The following is an 8,842-nucleotide window of genomic DNA, read 5'->3' as shown; positions in this document are numbered from 1 at the left end:
TAATACCTAAATCTTTATTCCATCCGGACATACTGGGTAGCCACCCCAAGCACTCGACCTGTCCCACCAGGATCCACATGCCATAACCCTGGAATTCTCGGAATTCACTAAAGCTCCAGAGGCCCGGCAGTAGGACCCCAGGTGGGATTCCACCCTTTGGTCCGGGTGGATGATGAGACTCATCACTTTTCCCACCCTCAATGTCATGGCCTTTGCCAGAATTTTATAATCCGCCGTTAGGAGTGTAATAGGGTGCCAATTTGCTATATCTTCCTGACACCCTTTCTTATACAGCAGGGAAATGCACCCCATCCTCATTGAGGGGTGAAAAGTCCCTCCTCTACCTGCTCCCGAAATATCACCAGCAAGTCTGGCCCTATTATTTCCCAGAAGGTAGAGTAAAACTACACTGGCAGCCCATCTAGCCCTGGCACTGAACCACGTTTCAATGAAAGCATGGCCTCCTTAATATCTTGGAGTGACAAGTCTGCATCCAGACTCTTGCGCTCTCTATCAGGGAGCTTAGTAGTGAGGTTTTGTAGCACGCTGTCTTGCTCTTCCCCTTCCTGGCCCCCTTGCAAAAAAGTGTGTCAAAAATCTGCAGCTGCTTCCAACATTGCAGTGGTGGCTTTCACTACCCTGCCTCTATGCAGCAATCCTTCAATACGAGACTTCTTCTGACTTGCCCGTACAGCCTGAAAGAAATATCTGCACGAGCGCTCCCCCTCTACCATCTCACGCACCCCTGCCATCAAGGCTTTGGCCTGCCTCTCAAAAAACCCACGAATCTGGGCTTTTGTCTCCACAAACTGATTCCACTCTGTGGACTTCCCTGATGCCAGCTTTGAGCCTAGGTTGTGCAACTCCTCTGAGGCAGCCTGGATCTCTTATTATTATAGCATCCCACCCTTTAAACAAAATTGCTACCCCATCTTCTTTCACATAACTTGCGCCCCAATCTGAAAAGCCTTTTTCCCAGTCTTTTTTGAAAGTAACCACATCTTCTCTATCTTTCAGGTGACATTCCTGCAAAAACAGAATGTTGAAGGCCACATACCTTAGGGACAAAAACAACCCTCTCCTCTTTGTGGGGTTCTTCAGCCCCCTCACATTTAAAGTGCAGATCTTCATGTTCTTTATTTTTATTTTTTATTTTTAAAACACACCCTTCTTCATACTTATAAAGAACAGTACTTTCCAATTTTAAGTAACAGGAGCTGAAAACAGATTTACATTCTGTCCTTTGCAGGGGGGGGGGTCCCACTCCCTCTGCCTGCCAACTTCATCCCCGTAGTCGTTCTGAGGCCCACCTCGTCCCATCCAGGGAAGGGGGCAGGAGGTGACAGAGGGCCTCCTGCTACTGGGGAATACTCCTGCTCCTCCATTTCCGTTGAAGACTCGGGATCCCCCGTACCCTCTCGGTTGTTGTAATGTCTTGTCCCTTGGAAGCGGATCCTTCTCCCCGGCTCTGCATCCCTGACCTTGCTAGGGAAAGGCCGCTTCCCTAGAACTTTTGCCCACTCTGAGGTGTCTGTTGGTCCGTCTACAGTGCTATTTGCCCAAACCTTCTGCTCAGCAGGGTCCCCCTGACCCCCAATCTTTTCCCACGACCCCTCATTGGGGACCACTCCAGGCCAGATATGCTGGGCCCACCCTCCAACTGCCACAGGGGGAGCTCCCCACCCCCCCTCCCCCTCTGTTTCATTACCTTTTTCTCCTTTCCTGTCGTCACTCTCTGTTGCTCCCAACTTTTGCCTTCTTTCCCCCGACCCGTCTCCTGGTCCGAGTTCTGTCCCAGCTGGCTTTCTACCTTTTCCTCCTGGCCTTCTCTACATGGTTCTGTGGAGCCTACTTGGGAGCTTGGGAGAATTTTTCCACCCTCTTTCTCTGCCCCAATAACTCTGGATGTTCCCCTGGATCTGGATGGGGCTTCCTTGACTTCATGCCAGGGCTTTTCCCACCTCTACCCTGCACGTTCCTCTCTATAGAAATCTTTAGTAAAAGGCAAAAGATTTATGCGTGAACAAAGAGAAACCTGAGCTATCCATGAAGACAGCCCAGGCCTCCAAAACTCCATCAGAGGCCTAGAACTCTGGCTAGGGTACGTTGGCTTGCCCCGGCCCCTTAGACCTGCATAGCCTTGATAGCTACAGATGAAGGACTGGTTGTGGGCTGTAGTTTGTATTAAAACCTGTTAAGTCCAATCCCTTTTTTTTTCATTAAGTTCATCTGAAACTTTTACAATTGACCCCTGTTCCATTTTGTACAATTGCACAACTTGAATATTTATTTATTTCCTCCTTTTATTTGACCCTTTTGAAAAGGTGCACCATTCCTGGAGGTACTGCAATACCAGATTGATGTGTGGAGCGGATGGAGCAAGCCCCTCTCCCAGCTCCTTGCTCTAAAAATCCATTTAATATAAAGTCCTCGAATGGAGGACGTATCAGGTATTAAACTGATGAGAACATTTTTTTTTTTTTTAATTTTATTATGAAACTAATTTAAAAAAAAAAAAACATTAACCAATCATCAATTCATCATCACACTCACTAAATTGCCATGCCCATTGCCCTGGAAATACTAATCCATGGCATCCGGAGGCTGAACAATCACCCCTGCTCCTGGGGGAGGCAGCTTCCCTCTCCCCTTGGCTCTCTTCCCCATCCCCACTGTCATTCTGAAACCTTCCTCATCCCATCGTCGTAAGGTATACACCAGCACTGCTACTGGTGGAAACTCTCCTGCCTTTGCATCTGCCTCCGCTGAGAGTCGGGTTCTCCTCAGCTCCAACTCCTCTCCGGGGAAGGGCCGTTTCCCCGACACTGTTGCCTACTCCAGCACTTTTACTGCTTCAACGGCCGTTCTCATCCCCCACACCTCCAACTTTTCTTCCCCTTCCCCATTGTCCTCCTGCATCTGCTCCTCCTTCCCCCTCGATCCCTCCTCCATCAGAGACTCCTGTTCATTTTGCTCCTTCTGGAGACCTCCCACTGTTCCTTCTCCCATTCTCCGCTCTTTCTGCTCTGCTATCCTCTGTCCCAGCATTTTCCCCTCCTTCACCATTTTTCCACCACTTTCTTGGGGCACCAGCTGCCCTTCCGGAACTCTACAGTTCCCTTACCGACCAGGCATTGGGGTTAAAGGTGCCATTATTTATCTGATGCACAGATCACTTCTACACCTGGAGAAAACTGGGAGCATTGTGAGAATCAGGGTTTTTTTTTCCCCCCCCAGTGCTTTCAATACAATTCAGCAATCACTACTTAGGGGGAAGCTTTTGGGAGCTGGAGTTAACTGCCATCTGGCTGCATTGATCATCAACTATCTCACTGACAAACCACAGTATGTAAGGCTCCAGGACTGTATGTCTGATGTGGTGGTTAGCAGCACAGGAACACCACAGGGTACAGTACTTGCTCCCTTTCTCTTCATCCTATACAGAGCGGACTTCAGGCATAACACTAGCAGCTGGCACATGCAGATGTTCTATGATAGTCATTGTTGGACAAGTATCAGAGGAGAACGGTCAGTAATCCCGGGAGGTCATTGCTGACTTTGTCAACTGGTGTGAATTAAACCACCTCTGCCTCAATGCCAGCAAGACAAAGGAGATGGTAGTCGACCTCCGCAGGAGGCCACCCCAGTCTATGCCGGTGATAATCCAGGGTGTTGACAGGGTGGAGATGTATACATTCCTGGGTGTTCACACCAACAATAAATATGACTGATCCATAAACACAGATGTCCTGTATAAAAAGGGCCAAAGTTGTCTCCATCTGCTGAAGAAACTGAGGTCTTTTGGTGTGTGCAGGACCCTGCTAAAATCTTTCTATAACACTGTGGTAACATCTGCTATCTTCTATGCAGTAGTTTCCTGGGGAGTTGGTAGCACAGAGAGGGACAGGAAATGTCTTAACAAACTGGTTAAGAGGGCTAGCTCTGTCCTGGTCTACCGCAGGTCCTTCATCCCTACAGCGGTCAGACTGTTTACTTCAAAAAACAACAATGTAGCACTATTAGCTGTTTTGCATCATCAACCCATACATTCACAATAATTCTGCAATATGAACATTTATTCATTTATTATTATTTGTTGCTCACCCTCTAATGTTAACTGTGCATTAATATTTGTATTAATCTGTACATACATTGAGGTGTTCAGTGTCCATATTAACATTATTATTGTTTTTTTTACTACTTTTATTCTTATTGTTCTATTCATATTGTGTCTGTATATATGACATATTTTTCAATTCTATTCCTATTTAATGCGTATTCATTCCTATCACTGTTTTGTGTAACTGAGCTGCTGTAATGAGGGAATTTCCCCAGTGTGCGATTAATAAAGTTTCTTATCTTATGAACAGTAACATTAGCCAGTGTCAGAGAGGCCTTTAGTTGCTTAGACGTTTTCCTGGGTTCCTTTGTGACCTTGCAGACTATTACAATTCTTTCTCTTGGAGTGATCTTTGTTGGCCCCCACTCCTGGAGAGGGTAACAATGGCCTTGACTTTCTTCTATTTGTACATAATCTGTCTGACTGTGGATTGGTGTAGTCCAAAATCTTGAGACATGGTTTTGTAACTTATCCAGCCTGATGAGCATCAACAACCTTTTTCTGAGGTCCTCAGAAATACCCTTTGTTCATGCACTTCCACAAACATCCCTCCCACACATTAGATTCCAATAGATCCCTTTTCTTTACATAAAACAGGGTGCTCACTCACACCTGATTGTTATTCCATTGCTTGAAAACACCTGACTCTAATCTCTAATTTCCCCTTCAAATTAACTGCTTACCCAAGAGGTTCGCATAGTTTTTCCAGTCACATATGTAATATTGGATCATTTTCCTCTAAATAAATGACCAAGTTAATATTTTTTGTCTCATTTGTTCTCTTTGTCTACTTTTAGGACTTGTGTGAAAATCTGATGATGCTTTAGCTCATATTTATGCAGATATATAGAAAATTATTTCAAGCACCACTGTAGTTATGGATGTGTATGCACACATATGTACATAAATATTCATACACTGATATTTATTTGTTACACAGGTTCAACACAAGTCATGTCTTTTGACTCCATTTCTGACTCATTTTGCTCTATTGTTCCCAATGTTGCTTTCCTAAATTCCTTATCCCACCCTACCAACAGGTATAGAGAGATGAGTCTTTTACCCCTGAATGTTCTCCAGACCATCAGCATTTACAGTCATGTGAAAAAATAAGTACACCCTATGGAAATTGCTTGTCCAAATATGTCAAAACATTGCCAGCAAACATTTGATCATCCTTGAAACAGTGCCTATTAATGAAGTTGATATACTTGAACAAAACCACAATGAAAAATAGCTTTTAAAATCATTTATTCAACAGAAATATCAATAGCTATGATATTCTTCTGTGGAAAAAGTAAGTACACCCTTGGCCTCAGAAATTAATATTGCCCCCTTTAGCAGAAATTACTTCTTGCAGGAATTTCGTATAATTGGCCAACAGTCTCTGACGTCAGCTTGATGGGATTTTTTTTGCCACTCTTCCATGCAATATTATTTCAGTTGAAAGATGTTTGAAGGTTTTCTTGCATGCAGCATAGCAACCCCAAACCATAACATTTCCACCACTGTGCTTCACAGTTGGTATGAAGTGCTTCTCCTGAAAAGCTGCCTTTGGTCACCACCAAACACACCAAACATCTTGGATTCATCTGGCCAGAGCACCTTATTCCAAAAGACCTGGTCTTTGCCCATATGCTCATAGGCAAACTGTAATCTTGCTTTGTTCTTTTTTTAGACAGCAAAGGCTTTTTCCTGGTGTGCCTCCCATGCAGGTCAAAGTTGTGCAATCTCTTTCTAATTGTAGAAATATGCATTTTGACATTAACAGTTGTGAGACTTACTAGCAGAGCCTGTGATGAAATTTTGGGGGTTTCTGGAGAATTCTTTTTGCATCAGATGATCTGCTCTTGGGCTGACTTTGCTGGGATGGCCAATTCTGCACGAATTGGCAGTTGTTTGAAATCTGCCCCATTTGTAAATGATTTTCCTTACAGGGATATAACATTTTTTTAAAAAAAAAATGGGGATCTTTTTAAATCCCTCACCCTGAACACCTTACAGAACACTTTAGATCTTGCCATGAAGACACCAAATACCTCAATAATAAAGGGAACACCAGACACTATATATAAGATGGGTATAAATAAGACTCCACAAATAAGGTTCCATGTGCACTCCCTAAGCAGCTTCTAATCACTGGCACCCAATCTTCAACACCTGATTTAAATTTTATGTATTTGAATGTGTGATAAATGTATGGATGTACTTACTTTTTCCATATGACTGATCTTTTTTTTTTTTTTTTTTTTTAACTTAAATTGTGAATATTATCAAATGACACACAAAACTGACATTTTGTAGTAGAGTGCATCAACTTCATTAATAGGTACTGTTTCAAAGAGGATCAAATGTTTGCTTGTCAAATATGTAAAAAACAAAACAAACAAACAAAAAAAAACCAAGAACAACAATTTCTATTGGGTGTACTTATTTTGTTCCACATTACTGTATCGATGACCGTGGAAGGCAATGCTGTGTGTGCCTGGTGTTATTTGGACTTGTCTTATTGGCTTTTTCACTCCATAGTCCGGTGAATGTCCAGTGGGCATTTTTGAGCTACTGCTGCCTACTCTGCAGTTTCCACCTCTCCTGGAAAAGGACTGTCTGACCTGTCTACAGGAGATTGCATATCTGCTGTTATTAACAGTGAAACAGTCTCCATTCCCATTGACATACCCCCTGACTCCCAAACAGTATTGTGGAAGGTAATTCAGGTTGAAGGAATAAATTTTTCTCTGCCAAGACAATCTGCCTGATATCCTTAGCATTTGCCGCACTGTCAGGCTCTTGAACTGCAGGCATGCAGATTTCTGAGGCCATCGTGCTGAGGTTATTATGGGACTGTGCAAGCATGGCAGTCTGGGATACATCCTTGTCCTGTGAAGCAGCCTCATTTAAGTTCTCATGCTCGGCCCAACCTTCCAAGTGGAGGCCCACCTTGGAGATCCTGAACTGTGAAGTAGGCTTACCTGTAGGCCCTTCTTCTGTTTCTGATATTGTTGTTGTGTGAATAGTAGGTTTATCTGCTGCCTGTGGTGTGTCTGAGATACCCGGCACCTGTACTTCATCAGTGGGAGGTCTGTTCTCCTTTGCTGAGAGAACTGAAGGATGGTGTTTTGATGTAGGAGCTCCCCAGTGTCTCTCCATCCTTGAATAAATTGGCAAATGATTCTGTCTCAAAGAGCAGTCTCTAAAGAGGTGCCCTCTGCTTCCTCACAAACTGCAGGCCTTGGGGACAGGGCACACTCCTGTCTGTTGGTTTGATGAACCACAGAGTCGGCACTATGGGGCTTTGCAATCTGCCTTAATGTGCCAATTTGCACCACACCTTCTTCAATATGCCCAGGAAATTATAAAAGGATTCGGTTGGGTCCTTTTGGCAAAACTCCTTGATAGGTAGACCAAGTCATCAGTGGGGCATTTTTTTTTATTTAATAACAAATCTTCTTTTACCATTCCACATACCAAAAGAATTAAGACATTTCTTGCACAGATTTTTAATTTCCAAATAGTAACTTGCCAAAACAGTACAATGTCTCTTTCTTCAACATAATGGTTAATATGAATTACCATACCTTGAAAAAAATGGTGGAGCAATCTTTAAGCTGGAAGAAGGTTAAATCAAGGAACCCAGAGGGAAAAAAATATCCTGTAAGCATTGTATGGTTGAAATGGGTGTTCAAACCATACCCAGCAGCACATCCTTCCCCAAATAATCCAATGTAACACAACTCCTGATGGAATCAACATTTTGCAAAACAAAATGCACTGTATTATGCAGCCTCACTGGACTGGCCGATCCTGAAAAGAATATAGTCTCCATTACTTGAACAATAGTCTTAGCCAAAATGATAAGAAGCAATAATCTAGTGTGTCCTCTAGTCTGAAGAACACCTCATGGCACAGCTTTGACTACAGGATGGTAGGTGTTCACACATGTTTGAGGACCTTGTGCAGGGAGTTGTAAAAGGATTAGCTACAGAGAGTTGAGCAACCAGACTCTACTCAAAAAAACTCCCACAGCAGAGTTCTCCTGAAGCCTGACATGCAAAAACAAAGACTTGTTTGGTGTTGTGTTCAAAAGCAAAACCCATTCCACTGCTAATGTTAAAGCATAAAACACATACAGCTTTGCAACAGCAAAGCCCACAAAAAAAGTTGAACTTAGCAATATAACTCACCACAGAAATCTTTAGTAAATGGTTAAAAAAAACAAAACAAAAAACCAGTGGATTCGAATTCGGAGTTTGATGGAGTAGGACGTGAAGTTGGAGGCTCCTGCTGATTTCGATTAAAATTGTAATTAATTTGCGCTTTTCGGTCATACAATAGATTTTGACTTATTCTAATCTGTTTCCTTGTTTCCGCTTACTTTTAACTTTGTGGCATGTTAAAATGTCTGGAATGAACACGAAAACCCGTGGTAGCATTCAGACACGACTGAGGTCTAGTGTGCGCGCCCCGAGCGAGTCCCCTTCTTCCCCTGAATCCGCGTTGCCGAGCGGTGACCCTGGCTTTACTGAGGAAGGACATTGCTGATATTTTAAAAAAGGAGCTCCAGGAGAATCTCGGGGGTGTGCTGTCTACTATCCAGCTTGACCTGCAGGCTGTGAAAACACAGCTGGCTAGTGAAAAAGTTGCTACCGAGGCTACCATATCAACACTGAAAGGTACTGTTGGGGAAATGGAGCACGCTCTCTCCGGTTGCACTGATGACAT

The 8,842-nt window shown here is 43.5% G+C and overlaps 2 pseudogenes; both read right to left on the bottom strand.

Annotated features, from left to right (window-relative positions):
* Positions 1-1,974: 1,974 nt before the first annotated feature.
* Positions 1,975-2,035, bottom strand: LOC128623760 (uncharacterized; annotated as a pseudogene).
* A 284-nt stretch (positions 2,036-2,319) lies between these two features.
* On the bottom strand, positions 2,320-2,522 carry LOC128623782 (uncharacterized; annotated as a pseudogene).
* Positions 2,523-8,842: the final 6,320 nt, after the last annotated feature.

This window comes from Ictalurus furcatus, chromosome 19, assembly GCF_023375685.1.
Source record: "Ictalurus furcatus strain D&B chromosome 19, Billie_1.0, whole genome shotgun sequence".
In the NCBI taxonomy this organism is placed as follows: domain Eukaryota; kingdom Metazoa; phylum Chordata; class Actinopteri; order Siluriformes; family Ictaluridae; genus Ictalurus; species Ictalurus furcatus.
This window is presented reverse-complemented; position numbering and strand designations above follow the sequence as displayed.